At 44.7% G+C, this 20290-nt stretch overlaps 1 protein-coding gene across 1 annotated transcript in view; it reads right to left on the reverse strand.

The window, feature by feature from the left end:
- Positions 1 to 19471, reverse strand: part of LOC119390458 (uncharacterized) — a 437697-nt gene extending 418226 nt beyond the window's left edge. Inside the window, exon 1 of the mRNA XM_037658081.2 lies at positions 19379 to 19471. The gene's annotated coding sequence lies outside the window, so the exon portion shown is untranslated. The remainder of the gene's footprint in view (positions 1 to 19378) is intronic.
- Positions 19472 to 20290: the final 819 nt, after the last annotated feature.

The raw sequence follows: 20290 nt of genomic DNA on the forward strand, positions 1-20290 counted from the left end.
TGGCCTAGTATAGTATAGTGCCGCAAGGGGGTGGGAAATGGAAGTGAGCATGAGGAAAAGAGATGCAATGGGGAGGAGGAGGGAAAATAGGAGGGGAGAGAGTAAAGCATATAATAAGAAATAAAGAAATGCAGATAGAGAAATATAGAAATGAAAAGAAATAAAAAGAAAGAGACAGAGAGAGTATCAACTAAAGAAAGAAAAAAAATCTAGAAAGAGGAAGCAAGCATCGCATCGTCTAGAGACGACATCGCACCACCTGGCCAAACCGCGCTTGCGCACTGGCTAAGTCACGCGCACCGACGGAGATATCTGGCGCAGCCTCCGCTCTATAGTGTGTCGACTTCAAGCGTCGTCTGCTAGATGCGACGACTTACCTCTCTGTCAAAGGCATTGCTGCGCTGGAAACCACAGATTTAGCTCTCTCTTGTGCTACACTTTCCATTGAACTCTTCGGGGCTTTGCTACCAGAATTCCCTGATATCACCGCACATGGGAAAAACCAGTGTGCCACGACGTACGACATCACATCGTCACTTCAGCTCGGGATGTCCTCTTTTATAACTCAGGAATCTCAAATAGGCGATACATTAAAATAGGGTGCTTTATCCTTTGTCAGAAAAGCGCTGTTATGCCAGAAAAGGAACAATTTAGGCATTCGAAGCTGCGTTCGCAACAAGGCTACCGTGGAGCGAACGCTCTCAACGTCATCCTTCGCCAGTGTGTTGCTTTCATAGGCAGCACTGCGCCGCGTGTTTTTGTACGTTGTTGATAGGCGGCAGCCCTCTGCAAGCGATTTTCTTGTTGACAATTTTGAGAGCAAAATATTCTTGCAGAGTACGCGTTTATTTAATTGCAAACATGATGACGCGGAGAGGCCGAAATCTCTCGGTGGAGGAACTTCTTCAGACAGCTTCTAACAGTGATGTTGAAATAAACCAACTTGACAACGAGGATTTTTCACCGGACATCGTAGGCTGTGAAAGCAATGATAGTGACAGCAATGATGACGATAAGCTGCTAACTGACGAGGTACGAGATGCACTTCACGTTTCCTAGGGCGTTAATGTTATCTTACGCTCCCAAGTCACTTTATTGTATAATAGCGTATAGTTAGACAGAAAACAAGCATAATTTTTGCTATGCATTGTATGTAGCGCAGTTTATTGTGGATATAATGGAGCGTCGCATTCCGCAAACACGGTCGAGCTCGACCAGCCGAAGTGATAGCCGCTGTGGTAACTTAAGCTGTACTTCACCGGTACCGTCCGAACGGCATTGCTGTTGGACGAATTTGCGCAACGTCAAATTATTTGAGGTTGCGAATAACATGCGTGTGCATTCTTTTCGATATTCATGTTTCGAGGGGCTGATCGAGCATGCAACATCCAAGAGCAGTGAACAACGCAGGGTGCAGGGAACAATGCCTGAGTGCGGAAGTAATGACGACTGCGTGAAATGTTTGGAAACCATCGTCATGTTAAACATGCGGCCTCTTCAGCAACGATGGCGCTACTCGCTAGCGGCCTATACTGCGGCAATTCCGTCAGGCAGGCTCGGTACGTACTACCTAGGAGATGTGCCGTTTAGTTTATACGTCAATTCTAGTACATGAAGTTTTCTTTAGCAAGCGCAGGAGTCCAGTGCGCCAGTGACACAGCCGTGAGGCTTGGCCTGCCGGTCCCCACGTGGGAGTAGCCGGGTGACGCGGGCAACCTCCGCGACCGCAGTGGACTCTAATACAGCTGCACACAATCTTACTTTCTCTCTCTCTCTCTCTGGCCACACGTGACTGGTGGAAAGGATTTCATAAAGTACGCGGCAGCAATGTCACGTTACTTATGTCATGACCTGTAAATCGTGCTCGTCATACACTCACGTCCTCCTGTGCCAATTTCGGTATACACCATGTTAAAGGCACGAGGACGAGAGCGCCAGTACGTAGATAGATAGATAGATAGATAGATAGATAGATAGATAGATAGATAGATAGATAGATAGATAGATAGATAGATAGACAGACAGACAGACAGACAGACAGACAGACAGACAGACAGACAGACAGACAGACAGATAGATAGATAGATAGATAGATAGATAGATAGATAGATAGATAGATAGATAGATAGATAGATAGATAGATAGATAGATAGATAGATAGATAGATAGATAGATAGATAGATAGATAGGAGCGGCCAGGTGTCGTTTTAAAATACCTTGCATCTTTATGCGAAAAAGAAAGCTTTCTTTCCACGAACGGAATAGCCGGCGCGCGACACGCCCATGTGAATTATGTGTAGGCTCATGGAGGCGAAAAAATACGAGTCACATCCTTCCACTGAGAAAGTATTTCGCAAGGTTTAAACGGACATCTGTCTAACGAAAAGTATCTTCTGGAGAACTTAGATCTGAAGTAGACTTCTCAACATAAAAATGCATGGTATAATAAGGCATCTGCTTCAAAGCAGTGCACTTTTTGCAACAACCATCTGAAAAAACAGCGCCATTCCCCTTTGTGAAAGTGCGCGACTCGTCGTCGTCGTCTGGCACGTGTCTCATGCCATTTACTCATGACACTTGGACTGTTCCTGACTATTTCGCAAATCACTGATTACAACAGTGCGCGGGATCTGCCTGATATTTTTTATTAGGGGCCAATTATCTGACTGCGCAGCTGCGCTCACACTGAAGCTGGATAAATTCTAGGACAGCTCTTTTATGACACGCCAAACAAAAGGCTCAGTTCCCATACCTAATAGTGAGACCGCGAGTTAAAATTGGGCGCGACAGCTCGTGTTGATACGGAGGGTCATATTAGTGCAGTGGCTACAATGTTGTACTACTGGGCTCGGTGTTCAAGATCAAATCGTGGTCGTGGAGTCATAGTTTGGTCTGTATATAAGAAACGTGCATGAGTATGAACATGTGGATATATACGGACACCCCAAGTTGTCGAATATATTCCTGGTTACCAACACGTCAAGCCTCATTATAAGACCCATCAGGCCCTCAAGGAACCCCATAAGGCCCCCATTATCCATTTACTCAGAGTCTCAATAAAGTTACTTCCTTCTCTGTCTCTCTTTCTCACGTTAACGTATGTTATATAGCGTGGTGGGAGCGTGAAATAACGACCGGACGTCACACAACGCGAAGTACGTAACTAGTGGGCCCTTTAAAGCTACCAACGCATTACAAAGGGCTCAGCCATAATTCTTAATCGTAACCAGCCGTAGCATCAACAAAGTGCAGCTAATGACTTACAGATGATACCTTCATGGCACCTGGCTGAGCTAGCGGGACCTACAGTCGCGTTCAGCTTCTGCCACTTTTGGACCACAATAAAGTTCTCGCTCACCCAATCAGATGATACCTTGTTTCTCCGCAGAATGACAATAATGGCGTAGTGGGTGCTTCCCAACTTCACAAAAATAATGATTTAGGTCGTAGTGGGTACGCTGCTAATGTGCTTGTATAAGTAGCCTCAACAGAGTTTATAACGGGCTCTAGAAATGCCGCTCTTTCAGCTTTGGCTGTGACTGTGCTGCGCTTTCCGCGCAGCCCGGGCGTTTTTTTTTTTGTAATCGTTCATATTGACACCAACGCCGCCGTCGCGTTGTATGGTCTGGTCTCGCGAGGTAACGTCAGATCTCGCAAATTGTGAAGACGCCGACGGTTAATTCTCGAGTTTGATGAGACATGAAAGGATTTCGCCCTAGTAAAACAACTGGCCTGCGTAACTAAAGAAACAGCGTAAGCTAGAGAAGCGGCCTTAGATCCCGTTGTAAGGTCTCTTTAGGGTGCCTAGCGGAAGTACAGTTGGAAAGTTCTCAACTCGCCAAATTCCTGCCATTTTGCCAAGAGAACTGTCCACCATGCATCTATAAGGCAATATGTGCTCCTACGTAGGTGCCTACCTTATTGATGACATGGCTGATGATGATCACAAAGAAAAATGGCTGAACCCTTTGATATGGGCGGGCATCTTTGAAGCATTCTTTCGTTACGCTGTTCACATAGTGTGACGCCGTGCCACACTTCTACGCTTCTTGCACGCAATACTACGTAGGGTAACGTGACTGCTTGCCCGACAGGACGACCATATAGGGTCTTTTTCCAAGGAAGTTTCAAGAACTGGCGTGACTCACTCGTAGAATGCTTCGCTGCTACGTAGATTACCTGGTTTAAATACCGCGTGGAACCCTATTTGCTTTGTGCGCGAATGCTGTGACAGACAGCGGCAGAGGTTGGTATCGCCACCTAACTTAGATGTTGTGGTGAGCCCGGAGAGGTTACGCTTTAAACCATGCTTAATTTAATGTTCTCAACTGGATGAGGTATGAGCCTGCGGCAATACAAACTGCTCAACACATTGCGACTAAACTAGAGGACACTCGCTCAACGAGGCCCGTAGAGGACGGTTATCATCACGTGCTCTGTATTTCAATACAGGTGGAACTATTCGGCTTTCAGTGGCTGTTATAATAAAGACACGTCTTGAATATTGGTGAAAGAATTGAGAACGACGCAGTGAGCCACGGAAAGAAAAATGATAGATGTTACCTTGAGAGAGAACAAGAGAGCAGAGTAATTAAGGGAAGAAGCGGGTGTTAAGGACATTTTATTCGAAGTCAGGAAAAAATGGGCTAGCGAAATGGGGAGAAAATGTGCATGTAGGGCGAAGGTGAGATGACCGGTGGTCATTAAGGGTAACAGACTGCATTACAACAGGATGCAGGCCAGCGAGGGGGAGGTTAAAAGTTAGGTGGGCAGATGAGATTCAGAAGTTCGCGGAAATAACGCGGCCGTAGCAAGAACAGGACCGAGTTAATTGGCGAATAATGGAAGAGGCATTTACACTGCAGTGGGCTTAGCCAGGCTGATGATGATGATGGTGATGATGGTGCCATTAAAGTGGTATTTGTTGGTGATGGTAAAATAGAACTACATAAGAAAACTCGTAGGTTTAATTCAGACGAAAAAAAAAACTAAGACAAAAAAGAAAGAGCGAGGACGGTAGAATAACATACCGAATAACAGTGCTGGGCAATATGGAAGATACATGTATCGTAGAACTATCCTGATGCTCTTTTGGTATATTGTGTACTTGTATCGCGATATGTATTCCGAATAGAGTATATGTATCTGTATTTCCGATGCATACAATAATATATCGTATATCTTAAGATACAAGATACTGCTATAGAAACACCACTGTGTGAAACAATAAACGCTGCTGAACTCCGCTTCTCAAGCTGATACTGCTCCCACTAAGCCACCTGAATAAAACTAACGATAGTGACATTCTTTTATCTTTCTGCGAGAGTGCGCCAGCAAGCACAGGCGATTAGGTCTACGCTTCCCTATTGGCGGAGCAGAGTCACGTCATGGCGCTCCAACCATCTCAACAAAAACAAGCACGCGAACGTCTACGCGCAACCGACCTCTTGTTTTGTCGATCAGTTTTTTTTTTTCGTTTTATTTGTGCTGGTGCCATGACACTTGGTTGTAATCACTGTAATGTGCTGCGTATTTCAATGCGTGCGGCGTCTTTCGTTTATTGTCCGATGATGCTATAGTGTCGTTATGAAACTTTGTCTTGCATCGTGCTTCGTTGCAAAGTCTCAAGATTGCGAGGAAGGAGTTGCTTCGCGTCTCGCGGTTTTCACACATAAGCGGTTTGAAATATCTCGTGGATGTAAGCTTGACTTACATACGATGGTGTTGACTTGTATGCGAATGATATTCTAACAGCTGTCGTTATACCGGTGCCGATGCTAAATGCAATAGAAGCACGTATGCAACAGAAGATATTTTGACATACTGTATCTTTGTTCTCCATTCTAAATTATATCAGAAGTTCTTTTAATCATAACTTCATTGTTAGCACAAGTGCTCTCCTTCCTGTCCTCCGTCTGCATCCCATATATTTCCTAGCCCTCTGCATATTTTTGCCCGTCTGTTTACTTTAATATGTCTTTTGAAACCTGCTGCTAAAATAAGCTATCGGCTTTATTCTTATTTATGAACTCTCCGCGTTATTTCTAATATTTACATATCTCTATTTTATTCGAGTTTATTGTTATGTCAAGGCGATATTGAGGACAATGCTAAATAATATCAGCGTGCCTAGAGTATACAACAAGAAATGTTCTGCTTAGGACATGGTAAAATAGCTAAGTTGAGTTTGCATTAGAATTATAAAAATATAAGAAAATAATCTTAAGATGTTAGGAAGGGGACTTGAGAAACATAATACCAAGCACGCCTTCTTCTCATGAGCGTCCTCACGAGCCCTTTTGTGCTACTTTTCCATAGGCACTGTGTTTTCTAATGTTTTACCTTAATATCTAAGTTGACGTTATATCATGCTCTATTGTCACAGCTTTCAGGGGGTTCCGCTTTCTTGTGTTTATACAGGGTATTTTGACGTAACTGGAACCAAATATTTACAAAAAAGTGCTTAACCTCAACTGAATAAAACCAACGACATAGTTTACTATCATCTGGTTCCCATTATTGTACTTTTGTGCTGTACGTCATTTGTTAATTAATTAAGATAAATTAAACATTTCTGATATTCACTTTCGCGTCAAGTGCGTTTCGTTACCTTGTAGAAGACATTCCAAAACGACCGAGCCAATTTGCGATGGAAATGTACATGCTGCAGAGTTAGCGAATTCTTCCGAGGTCGAGCAACGCTCGAATATAGCTTGCTGAATAACAGGAATATTAATGTTTATTAGACTCCTATAAAAGCGGTGCCAACACAAGAGCCACTGACGTTAACCTGACATGATGCCTGTATAGTGGGAGTATATGTCTTGCTTTGTTATAAAATTTCATAGCCCTCACCAGAACCACAATTGACTTTGCGCCGGCATTAGGTCTCATCGGCTGTGTTTGCAAAGCAATTTCGAGACCTGCCCTGGCTCCGCGCTAGAATACCTGATCGCCACAGAGAATGCTTGGGTTCGATTCCTGCTGGGATCCTAATTTTTAAATGCGAAGTATTTCTTAGCGAACCTTTTGGCACTTTGAGCGTATCTATCTATCTATCTATCTATCTATCTATCTATCTATCTATCTATCTATCTATCTATCTATCTATCTATCTATCTGTCTATCTATCTATCTAGCAGCCTACCTTTGGGGGCTCTCATGATCGCCTCCTTAGCTTGGTGTACGAACATTGGATTGGCATGGGAGGGTAAGAGGAATTGACGAATATGACTGTCGGGTCACGACATGAATAACGTGAAAATCCTGTCACGTACGTCGTCAAACCCTTTCCTCCAGACACGTGTGGCACATAACCGTGTACCACGGGCTGCGGTGCACGGGTATGCGCCACAGGTGATTGACGGTTTGTATCTACCTAGGAACGGCGAGAATAGACATTAAATGAGAGAGCGTTAAGCAAAACCGACATCGCCAGCGTTGACGCGACGAATGGAAATAATGAGAATTAGGATCCCAGCAGGAATCGAACCCAAGCATTCTGCGTTGCAATCAGGTATTGTACCACAGAGCCACGTCAGGTCTATAAACTGGTTTGGAAAAACAGCCTATGCAGGAGTAATGTCGTGCAACGTCCATTGTGGTTGTGGTGCTTGCTATCTAATTTTACAAGAAAGCAATAAACACACATGACACTCCTACGATACAGGCGTCATATCAGATTAACGACCGTGGTTCCAGTGTTGGCTCCGCTTTTATAGCAGTCTAATAAACATTACATTTGTATTCCTATGATTCAGCAAGCTATATTGAAGCACTGCTCGATCCCGGAGGAACACATTAACGAAAGTTACGTGTGATATTCACATCATCGCACCGAAAAGTGGCCTTAGTCCGCCAGAACGACTCATTATCCTCTTCATTTCTTACGAGGCTGGGCGATGACCTCATGCTGACCGAGGATGATGCCAGATTGGTTGAGAGCCGCTTTGTAGACTAGGCTACGTAAATCACATACGCCCAGGTAGTCTACGAATACGACAAGCGCCATCCACTGATGTTGGTCTACGTAGCACTATTCAGGCCTACCAGCCTCGACGGCCTATACCTCACCAACGCGAAGGGTGACTTCAGATTCCAAGATGTCGCCGGCTCTATCTACAGACAATTTGTCGACAAAATGACCAAGGCGTCCACGGTTTCCAAAAGCTGTACTATACCTCATACTTCACTACACATGGACCCTCGTCACCGCGATCACGACCTTATCCTATAACAAGTCATGACCAGCTGCTGGTGTTCACTGATCACGGGGATGATGACCTCGTTCAAGAACTGTCAAGAACATCTTCCACACATGCACACGGGTTCGTGAAACGTGCGTGCGCTCTCCATCATAAGGCATAAGTATAAGCACTACATATCAGCCTACCACTTCTGGTGTTGGTATAATAACCACGTTACGGTTGGCAGCGTTGCCCAACTGTAAACAGCTGGTTATATAACATATATGCGGCTCTTCAACAAATATGTGTGCATATAAAATTTATACAAATCTTTAGCGTCATTTTGTAACGTTTCGCTCAGTAAAAAAATTACGCCACAGTCACATTCCCGCCGCGTGCTTCGCATAACACCGACTCCCATGGTACGTCGGATCTGCCGAATTTTTTATTCTTTGCCTTCGTCGGATCAACGCTGCCGATGTCCAGTTTTTTTCTTAACGCTCTCGCAATTAAATTAACAATGTCTGTTTTCACCGTTCCTTGGTAGATACAAACTGTCAATCACATGTGGAGCATACCTGTACACCGCGGCGCGTAGTAAACGGGTATGTGCCACACGTGTCTGGAGGAAAGGGTTTGACGACGCTTGCTTCACCCTTAAAATACACATTGAAATCTGTGACGCCACGCGTGCACGTTTCGGGGCGAAATTTACAAAGGAAGCTTTGGAGTTGATTTTCCCTGCTATAAATTAATCTGTGATGGAGAAAACAACGAAATTAGAGTTATCAATGTACAATTTATTAACCTAAACTTATTCATTATTTCACTTTAGTCTCTTTTTAAACGTAAACGCCTAATCCAGCATCTAACCCACAAAAATAGGATTGTTGAAGAATTCGCAATTGTGAAATCGATCACGCAATGCATATCTATTAGCACAAATGTAGAAGTCGCTTGCACTACCAGAAAGTGCACTTCTTCCGCGGGTTCATGGGTGTCCCCGCAGGGCAGGCGAACGCCGCCGAGAATTGTGGCATGTTCATGAGTGGCACTAAACATCGGGATCGGCTGGGCGCATACCGATCCCCGATTAAGGGTTCCTCCTCGCACCACTGCACGCATCTGCTGATAAAGAAGATCTGCTCAGCCGTCATGTTGAGGCCCGACAGCTCGATGTCCCGCTCTGGCGGGGGCAACGAGGCGAAGGCCGCGTACGCGGTCAGGGTGCCCACGAAGTCGGCCAAGTTCTCCGAGTCCCGCGTGTCGTTTACCATCTCCTCTTGGGACCTCATCTTTAACTGCAATTAAAATTCAAGGCAAACGTCTACAAGCGTGTTCAAAGCTCTTGATTCACGATGGTAGAAATATAAGGTGGGAGGTTTTAACGTTAACATAGTCAACTCTGGTGCTGTAGATTGTTCCGATTACCCTGGCCTATCTCCGTGGTACCTCTTTCAAATTTGAAAAAAAAAAGGCATAAGTAAGAAAGCAGGATTTACACACTTCAGAAAATACTCCACTAGATACATAACCTCATATGTGTTAATGGAGAATACCTTACTAACCTGCGCTTCGCTGATGACATTGCATTGATGAGCAACTGAGGGGGCAAATTGCACCTCGTATTTACTGCATTGGCCAAGGAAAGCAGAACGGAAGGTCTCAAATTTATTATGAAGAAAACTAAAGTGCAACGGTCTCGCAAGAAAGCAGCGGTTTGCGATAGGTAGCGAGGCACTGGAAATAATAGATTAATGCGTCTACTTAAGCGAGGCAGTGAAGCGGAGCCGAACTATGAGACTGAACTCCACAGAAGAATAAGAATGGGGTGGAGCACATTCGGCTGATACTCTCAAATCACGAATGGTAGTTTACCACTATACCTCGAGGGGAAGGTATATAGCAGCTGCATTTTCCGCTACTTACCGAGGGAGCGGAAACCTCGGACTTACAAAGGGGATTGAACTTAGATTGAGGACGATGCAGCGAGCAGTGGAAAGGAAAATGATAGGTATAACCTTATGGGACAAGAAGAGAGCAGAGTGGGTCAGGAAGAAACGGGTGTTAAGGGAATTTTAGTCGAAATCAAGAAGAAAAAATGCGCATGGGCAAGGCATATAGCGCGTAGGCAAGATAACCGCTGGTCATTAAAAGTAAGAGACTGGATTCGAAGAGAACGCACATGCGTTAGGGGGAGACAGAACGTTAGGTGGGCAGATGAGATTAAGTTCGCGGGTATAATGTGGCCGCACCAAGTGCAGGAACGGGTTGACTCACGGAACATGAAAGAGGCCATTTCCCTGAATTTGGCGCACTCAGGCTGGTCATGACGATGACGATGATGTATTTAGTGTGCTCCACACTCGCGACCGTTTGGAGCGATGCATTAGGATCCAGTGAGCAACATATACACACTGACCTTTTCAGGATATCAATCACCACGCTCTGATGCAATTTTTCATTGCTCAGTTTTTCTAGAAGGGTACGCATTCCCACATTGGTGGTATTAAAATTAATCGCTTCGTTACTCCAGGGTTGTTATTCTTGGCCCCACTTCGCGCCGCTTTCAACTGTTGGTGTTGCCTTCTGCCAATGGCGCAACAGCTTCATGGCCTTCGTCAAGAAGCTATTTTCCCTAACCTACTGCGACTGCACCCTGATCTTCAATCGATTCTGTCAGCTGAAATCTTTCTCGGAGCAGGTGAATTCTTTCAACAATGCTTTTGTCCTTTCTTGGTGATCTCTGATTACCGTGGCAAGCTGTGCTTTGGCCTGCCTGGTTTTTGAAGGCTGATGCTAGGGCTGTAATTTGCAATATTGCCACCTACTTGCGCACAATACAGACGCTTCATTCGTTTTTTATCTATGAGAATGTAAGGTATAGTTGTGAGCAATATGACCGGGAACACCGGCCTCATGTTTAGTCAACGATTACTTCAATTGCGGCGATATCGATGCGATGTATTGAAATTCAGGAGAAAGCCTCGCGTTTGAAAATTTAGTGTTAAGGACACTTTTGCGCTGGTGAAATGGGTTTGGTCGCTACGACCTTTAATAACTAGTTTCGGTGTTCCATCTCACATTACTCACGACTGTACATATGCATAACCACCCGTTTTATTACAAATCATTTTACAGTTGCTGATGTCTATGAAATATCAACTCTACATAATGTACACGTCTAATCGTATGCGCAATTTATGAGTAGTCTGAAATGATTGTTGCTTTGTTATGTTCACTAATGCCTATGTGACTGAAGACTGCTTCCGATCGTCGTAGCCGTCTGGATAGTATGAAAATATTCCATACAGATGGTATTGAGGTTAATCGTCCCTGCAATAACAATTTTTTTAGGACTGCTTTCTGACACTTGCAAAATAAAACTGCACTCTTTTCATGTGTCCATGCGAGCAGCTGTAAACATTCGTTAACTAAATCGACATGTTTGCACATGCACCACCACACGTGATACTTTCTCCCTGCAAGTGCGAGACCTTTATTTCGACACGCTGACACGACGAGAAGAACGGTGGTGGCGAGTGGCCGAGCAAATGGCTCCTTCGTAATGGCCTCCGCTTCTCATTTTCAATTTTGATTCGTCTCCATAGCAACCGAGTTTACGAAATCGCGCCTGTTGTGAAAGTAAGTAGAACGATATGCTTCACTGCCACGTTATCTCATTGGCTGGAAAAAGCGAAGCAAGCCGTCCTTGCTTCCCAGTTTTATTTTACCAATATTTTATTATTTCGTCATTTAATTTTCTTGCATACGAGGTAGCACTATTTTATTCGCAAAGTGGCACAATTTGAATTATCCCTCATTGAACACGACTACTTCTGTAGCCTGAAGGCTGCTTCCGTACTGCTAGTTTGGCTGTCAGTCACACCTGAAATTCTTTGATGGCCACACGTTCCTTGAGAGAATAAACAAAAAAGTTGCCCATAAGAAACATAACGCATATACTCACGGCAGCTCTGTGTGATCGTCGTATGCAGAATGTCCTGTTGGCGTACTCCTGTCCGATCTGTTCCGTTCTCCAGGGATCAAAGTGGCTTCTCTCGTCGTAATTGGAGCCCTGAACGTCATAGCCGTGCATGATTTCGTGGCCCATTATCTGCCGAAAAAGCATATCCCGATTTATGTGCGAGAAAGCGGTTAAAACGCAGTGCGGGGTATTTTAAATGCTATCAACAATTTCCGAACGCTTAGCCTGCTATTGTAATACGGGATCTCCGTGGCTATGAAAAAGCACGCACGCACAAGTACACACAATTTGCTTTCTACGGCGAAATACTCCCGGGATGTGCACTGATTCAAAGTTTATCACTTTGTTACTGGAAATCGTAGTCTGACGAGCGAAAGTGTCCGCGTTCCCTGCCTGCCCTGTGCGAACGATGTCGATATCTTCCGGATTGGGGCCTTATAATTCGATTACGAGCACAAGAAATTACGAGACATCGCATTTCGAATAATGCAGATGTCATTCATTACCGAGCGCTCCACTTTCTGCATAAAAGAAACTTCTCCCACGATAATAATTAAAATTTTATTATTAAGTCTTTTTTTGCTTATTCATTCTAATGTAAGTTGACCAACGACAAAATATTTCCGCAGCGGCGTATAGCTCGTACATGAAGACGAAAGGTGCCAGAATTATAGCCTTTTTATGGAGAGATTTGGAGGACGCTTATGTTTCCATTTGCGATTAGAACTCGGCAGAGTTTTGAGGTCCCGTTCGCCTTACCTTCTAATTCTCTTGCCATACTTGGCTTGTCGCTCGTCACCATCCACCGTGCCACGAGAGAAGTAACATTTGTGCGCTTTACGACGCCCGCTGTAAACTGTTCTAGGGCGCCTAGTACAATTACAGTTGCTAAGGCAATACGCGCCCCTACAGATTCTTTAATTCTGTAGCTGATTGATGGCTGTGATGGTTATAAATTATAGTTCAGCCCTTTGTATTGGTTTCGAGCTTTTCACCACTAACTGGTTATGCATGTGGCACGTTTTGGCGCCGAGTGCATTTATTCGCCTCTGTCACGCAACGTTACATCCCTTAAGGCGCATTCACACTTGGCCTCTAAGGGCGCGAATGCGGCAACTCACCGGAATTTTACTCGCTTCGCCGCCTAAGCAACCGGAAAATCACGCGGCGAGCCCGATGCGAGAAAATCGGGAAGCCGTACTTTGGCAGCACTAGCTTAACCCACGTGATGTAAACGACGGCCGGCCGCAAATTCAACATGGCGGCCAGAGCGTTGGCGGTGGCTCCAATCGGCGCAATTGCAAACTACCCGTGCAGCACGAAAAAACTCACATCCTCGACAAGGACGCGTTCCTGGAGAGCCTGCTTTGAATTAAGATTGCCGAGAAGACTGAAATTCGCAGAGGGTAAAGCAGCAGCGAGTCGGCGTGTCCAAACGTATTTCGCTTTTCTGCACAGCCGGGTGAATCCGCTGCCGCCGCTGCTGCCGTGTCCGCCTATGAAGTTTCTGCTGCTGTATCTCCCAAAACAATGGTTTAAAAAGGTGTAAGCTGTTTCTTTTCCGTGTTTTGCATGCATTACTTAAATTCCGTAAGAAATTGTATTCTCAGGAAAAGGGCAAAATATAATGAATTCTTGAAGTGGTAAAGGCGGCGGCGACTGCATGCAGGAGTGACAGAACAAATGTGAACGTTTTCGACACACGCGAACACGGTTTTCCAGCCGCTGCAGCGTTTTCGCTTTCTCTTCGTTTCTGAAGTGTGAATGTGCCATTAGCGTGACTCCTAGCCTGAATTGACGATTGTATAGTGTCTTCTTGCGAAGTAGTTTCATGCAGTGGCGTGGCTCTGTGGTAAAATACTTGAGTGAGACGCAGAATAGATGGGTTCGATTTCATCCCGAGCCCTGGTTTTCAATTTATACATCCATCGAGCGTTTTTGCTAGCAACCAACGCCGCTGACGCCATCCTGACAACTCATTTCAGGCGCCATCGGCTCTTTACTCTTATCGTGTTAAAAGTATATGTTTTCTAAAGACAACTGCTGGCGTATACGAGCCAACATATCGTAATATAAGTAATTATTTTTCAGAGTTACGCGAGCACATATCCCCAATACCTCTCTTTACACAAAAGAACTCCAGCTACAGCTGCCGTTACCGGGTACCAGCAACTCACCGTCCCAATGCCACCGTAGTTCAGGGCGGGCGGGCTATCGAAGAAAAAGAAGGGAGCCTGCAGCATCGCTGTCGGGATGGTTATGGAGTTGTAGTGTACAGAGTACTCCGCGTTCACTTCCGCTTCGTCGTACAGCCATGTGTATTGGTCAGCCCATTCTTGGTGACGCGAGTGCGAGAGTGCTTTCCTCCACGACGCAAAGAACCTATCCGGGAGCACGTCCGGCAGTGAACCTGTAGCGCGAGGTACACGAAAAATACGGACCATATAAGCCTTCTCGCTCCGCAATTTGTCTATCATGGTGTCGAATGTGCACCTTCCGGTTCTGCTTTATACAGGCTTGTGCTATAGAGACGCACGATGCAAGCTGAAATCTAACACAAAGAGCACACGCGCATCCACCACCGTATAGATTATGAAAAGAAACATTCATAGTGGCGTGTAGTAGTATAAAGAAGTCGAGCGCGGTTTAAATTTGATTAGGCGTTTCATTCGAGAATTGGGTACTTGAATTTCTGGAACAGTCTAATTTGTTTATCGTAGGGATACGAAATAGGTTTGAAAGTTCAAGTTCCTTTAAATATGCGTAAGGGAGGGTAACAATCATTGGCCTCTCATAAGAAACCACGCTATGCGCATGAGTATGCTTTCGGACGCTCTTGCAGCGGGAACCACCGCTGCGACGCAGGGTCGCTAACTGTCCAGCAAATGCATTGACCATTTCTGTTCAGTTCCTCGCTCTTTTAATTCTAAAGTAACTTTACATTCCTAAATATTCAACAAAATATTACTTCTGAAGCATTTCACGGCAATTTTAATCGATGTAAGTGCGAAAAAACACAGAAAAATCACTGAGAAGGCTATCACCATAAAGCTCCTCGACGTAGGCGGGGTCCAGTCGGCGACCCGGGCTCCCCACGTGTTGCTGCATTCTGTCGATCTTCTTGAGGGCGATAATTCGTGCCTTGCCCGTGAGCCAACGCGATGCAGTCAAGGCTTTTCGGAAGGCCGCGATGATCGCGGTCAACAAACTCTGGGCCTCTCGTACCATTTCCGGTTTGACGACTGTTGTCGAGAAGAAAATTTCGGCACCCAATAAATTACCAAAACACAGGTTCTTGTCGAGTCTGTTCGCTTTAAATGGTTAGCCTGCAAACAAGGTGACCTGTGGTTTACCCCAATTATGCACGCTGAAATTAAACCAAGGCCGGCACAGTGCGGACTACTTTACGAGTATTTCGCTTGTTGTAAACGGTTTTCCTCCTCAACGGCAGTATTGGTGATGTTTAGCGCAAGCCGGAGGCTTGATGCTGTGAGAAATCATTGAACAGAGAATCTCGCTGGAATCAATGCTTCAACAAGTCGACATGTGCTCCAGCAGGGTACACATTTGGGATGGTTGGTTCATGATTACGATTAGCAAAACAGCGCTGAAACGATGGGGCGAAGAAAGGACACAGACCACGCCGCTGACTAACAACCAAAACTGGTTGTTAATCGGCGCCGGGGCCTGTGTCCTTCCTCTGTCCTTTCGTTTGAGCGCTGTGCTTTTACTTGTGAGATGTGCTCGTCAGATGAGCCACCCTTATTTCTCGTCATTTTTTTGTATTGGTGGCGTGATGCGAAACGTCGAACAGGGGATGTCACCGGCGCGAACATTTCAACACGGCGGCTTGTCTTCGTTAGGAAAGCCACAGCCTCCCTTGGCAACGTTTTAATGCACGGCTTTTTCACCCTCCCCCATTTGCGAAGATGCAAGAAAAGAACAATAAGCTTGGACGTAGAGAACCAAAAAAGAAAAAGAAAAGAAAGGACAGTGGGGTCGAGGAGATAAAAAGGAGGGAGCGACAAAGTCAGTGCCGGAGTTGTACGCAAAGGGAGGAACCAAGGGGACCACTTGGTTTCGGCTCTTTACGAGTGTGATGAGAAACTGCGAATGCAAAACATTTTTGTAAGTATCAATAGATCGTTTGCCCGGACGAAATACTCGCCCTTTCATATTAAGCGTCGCATGTAAGCAATTCATCGTGCACAGTGGTCTTTATAGCTCTAGGAATGTTACATTACGTGAATTTATATGAGTAATAAGTAAGTAAGTAAATAAGCAGTTAAGTAAGTAGGTAAGTAAGTAAGTAAGTAAGTAAGTAAGTAAGTAAGTAAGTAAGTAAGTAAGTAAGTAAGTAAGTAAGTAAGTAAGTAAGTAAGTAAGTAAGTAAGTAAAAGTAAGTAAGTATGTAAACGTACTCGTTTGCAGGAATGGGCTCACTACTGCCAGCTTCATGACTTCGAGGACTTCATCGTAGCAGGCGTCTCTCGCAGTCTTTTTGCCCAAAAGCAGCGTTGGCTCCGTGTAGCGCACCAGCTGTCGGAACATGCTCCAAGCGATCAGGTAGCGAAGTCCCTCGACGCCCACGGAATAGTGATTGATCAGATCGACAAGAACGTCCAGGACGTATTTCTGGTACTCGATCGTGCTGTTCCCAGTGTAGGTGTTATTTGTATACTTGGCGAATATGGTAGACCACTTCGCTGTCAGAGAGAGAAGTGCGAGCACGTGAAGTGTTAGGTGTTCACGCTAAATAAGCTGTGGACAACGCAAAGAAATAAATTTAAAAGAAAGATCATTCGCTTAGCTGGGCTGTGCCGACTACCTATTATAATAATTACCTTCTAGTATTCGCCAATAGCTGTAAAACCCACATGCGTCGCCTCTTCTAAATAGACCCAAGGAGGGGGGCCTATTGCGCCTAGAGGGCCGCCCTTGTGAAATTTTTCTATTAGGAACGCACAGAAAAGTTGGGACCGTGCTTTTTTTTTCTTGCCTAGTGTATTTAAGGTAAGATAAATACGTATGTTGGCAAATCTTTAAGCGAAGCTGGTATTGACAGACCTGTGAAGGTGGTGACGGTGGTATTCCAAAAACCCTCTTTCACCGCACAAGACCTTCCTCATCTACATTTTACGTGCGCCAAAGAAATTATAAATAAAACTAAGTAATATTTTTTGTCCGGAACGGGGGTTTGAACCAGTCTTCTCTTGTCCACTAGGCCACGCGCCCATGGTTCCCCATTGTGGACTGAACTGAAACACGCGGGAACTTCACTGAGGAAGCTGCCGTATGGTTCGCCGCTAAGGTGTGACGGTTATGGCGCTCGACTGCTGACCCGAGGGTCGCTGGTTCGATCCCGGCCGCGGCGGTCGCATTTCGATCAAGGCGAAATGCTAGAGGCCCGCGTACTGTGCGATGTCAGTGTACGTTAAAGAACACCAGATGGTCTAAATTTCTTGAGCCCTCCACTACGGCGTGCCTCATAATCATATCGCGGTTTTGGCACGTAAAACACCAGATATTATTATTAAGCTGCCGTATGAACAAATGCGAAGAGAGCCGCCAATGGGGAACTTCGAATATTATTTTATTCCTCAAAACAAATAGAATGCAATAAGAAAACTTGCCATATAAGAGCAACTATTCATTTCCTTTCGATTTAGGTATAAAGCTGACTTATAATGGAGCACCACGTGCTGTAAACTGCGTCTCATTGTCAACCAGAATGAAGATTCTCTCAAATTTGTGATATTTTCTCGTAACATTTACAAACTTCAGCTGTGTTAAAATATTTTTAACGCAAAATATACCTTCCGTAAAGTAACTTTTGGTTACTGCGATGTTCTTACATAGCGCAGTATTACAAGAAAACAAAATCTAAACATAGAAGGTTTTGGCAAGGTTCCTGGACGCGTATATGGCGGTGAAATCGTAGTAATATTATTGAGCTTGGAAAACGTTTTACAAATGGCTTTGCTTAATATGTAATCTAAATGTTGTAAATAAATGAAAAGCGATACTCTCAGAATAAATTTTCAGGCAAAGATCAGTCAGACGACATTACGCGAAATTCGGAAGGCTCGAACGTGACCAATTTTTTTTCTCTCCGAAATATTCCGGAAATTCACTGCTTTCAACGCAGTATGTCAGTAAATTTTTTGGAAAACATTTGAGGTGGCCGCCAAAATGGCTGGGACGTTTTGCGTGGAATGACCCAATGCCGATCCAGACCGAAAACAGTGTTCCTAGAATGGCAGCCACATATAACTCTAACGTTATAGGCAGTTAGGTTGGTCGTGTGCAGTACGAAAGAAAGAAAGAAAGAAAGAAAGAAAGAAAGAAAGAAAGAAAGAAAGAAAGAAAGAAAGAAAGAAAGAAAGAAAGAAAGAAAGAAAGAAAGAAAGAAAGAAAGAAAGAAAGAAAGAAAGAAAGAAAGAAAGAATAGGTAGGTAGATGCGATAGAAATAACCAAATCAAGAAACCATTACTTGTCAACATTTGGCAGTTCATACGTGGTAAATAGCGGCAGCAAGAACTCGCGGAAAACGGTCAGTGGATCATAAAAAAACAGTGGAACATATAACTGTCACATTTAACGAGCAGTAAAATATAATCGACAAGGTAGCAAACGTTGAACAATTGCAGAACCGTCAAGCTCATTGAACAACGCGCTACCGCAATGAGCCAGAAAAATGTCACCGACAATGGGCGCTAAACCGGGTCCAATACGCACTCCACTTTTATGTATGTACTTATTGTAATTGCATCACACAAAGATGGCCTTCAAACAAAAAGTAAGCACTTCACAGCGCTTTTTTCTATTCGGTTGTCTTTTGTTTTTTCGAGATTCGCGCGCTGTGGTATGCACCTCGAGCAACCAAAACCAACTCGCCCAAACTTCTCTTCTCCATTCATTCATGTAGCAGGGTTAAGACTGAGCATAAAGTGCTCGGCATGGTCACACGCGGCAGAATTCCTGAAACGTAAAGAAAATGTTTTTTTTTTGGCTGTGACAGCCCCGCTTCAGAGAAAATATACCTGAAATACAGGTTTTAACCGCGCCTCGCAGTAGACACCAACGTATTTCGGTTTTCTAGAACACGATCGGTGATAATGTTCACGCATAAATTACATCTTTAGAATGTGTTCGAATGTAAGTTCGCGAAACTATGGAACTCCATGGAAGTTGGCTACACACCTGGTGTCACGTATGGATCGGTCGTGCGCCCCATGCCACGAATGGTTCCAGACAACATGGCGTCTTCTTTCCGGGTGTGTTTTTTGATAATTGCGTGAACTGCGTCAGAAAATTATACAGAATACAGAGACCAAGACTAAAGATATCCCAAAACGCTATCATTCCGGTCGAAACACCGTTATGTAGAAAGAAAATGCAATTGAAGCCCTCAAGAGAAGCACGCTGTAAATCAAGTATGGCAAGCTAATGAGAAGGCGAAGGGAACGGGGCCCAATGACCCTATTGCGTTCCACTCTTGGCGTCGAAGCTCAAGCGCCCTGCAAAATTTTTTTTTCGTCCGGCTTCGATATCTTTGTAGCGAAGCCTGGGAACTGAGTAATGGGTTGCGCTCTCCAGCGCCTTCTAGTGGGTCATCCTCTTCGGCTTCTCCTAAAATACCGCCACTAGCGCTGATAGTCCGTGTTTTGGCTTGACTGCCGTCATTGCGTATGGTAGCCCAGTGCGGTCAAATAAACGCCTGAACACCTTTCTCATGGCCACACTTTTTTATGTATACAAGGCGCTTCTTCAAAGCACGAGGGTGCAAAGGTTATTAAAGTGCCTCTCTTCTTTTCTAGTTCTCCGGCAGATGGCCATCCGTTACTGCGTATTACAGCCCCTAGCCTGTCGTCCAAAGTAGCTGCCTTCGCACATAGGGTGATGGATATGCCACAAGAGGTTACAGTTCAATGAGCAGCTTGTACAACTTTACACATCTAACCAAATATGGAATTAAATACAACACTACACCATGTCCACCACAGTACCCATCCGCGTTCTAAACTTAAATGAATAAATAGGTCTCGGCTAAAGTGGCCCAGAAGGTGAGTTTTGAAGAATAAGGTCGGTGCTTGATACTCAAAAAAAAAACAG

Source organism: Rhipicephalus sanguineus, chromosome 4 (assembly GCF_013339695.2).
Source record: "Rhipicephalus sanguineus isolate Rsan-2018 chromosome 4, BIME_Rsan_1.4, whole genome shotgun sequence".
In the NCBI taxonomy this organism is placed as follows: domain Eukaryota; kingdom Metazoa; phylum Arthropoda; class Arachnida; order Ixodida; family Ixodidae; genus Rhipicephalus; species Rhipicephalus sanguineus.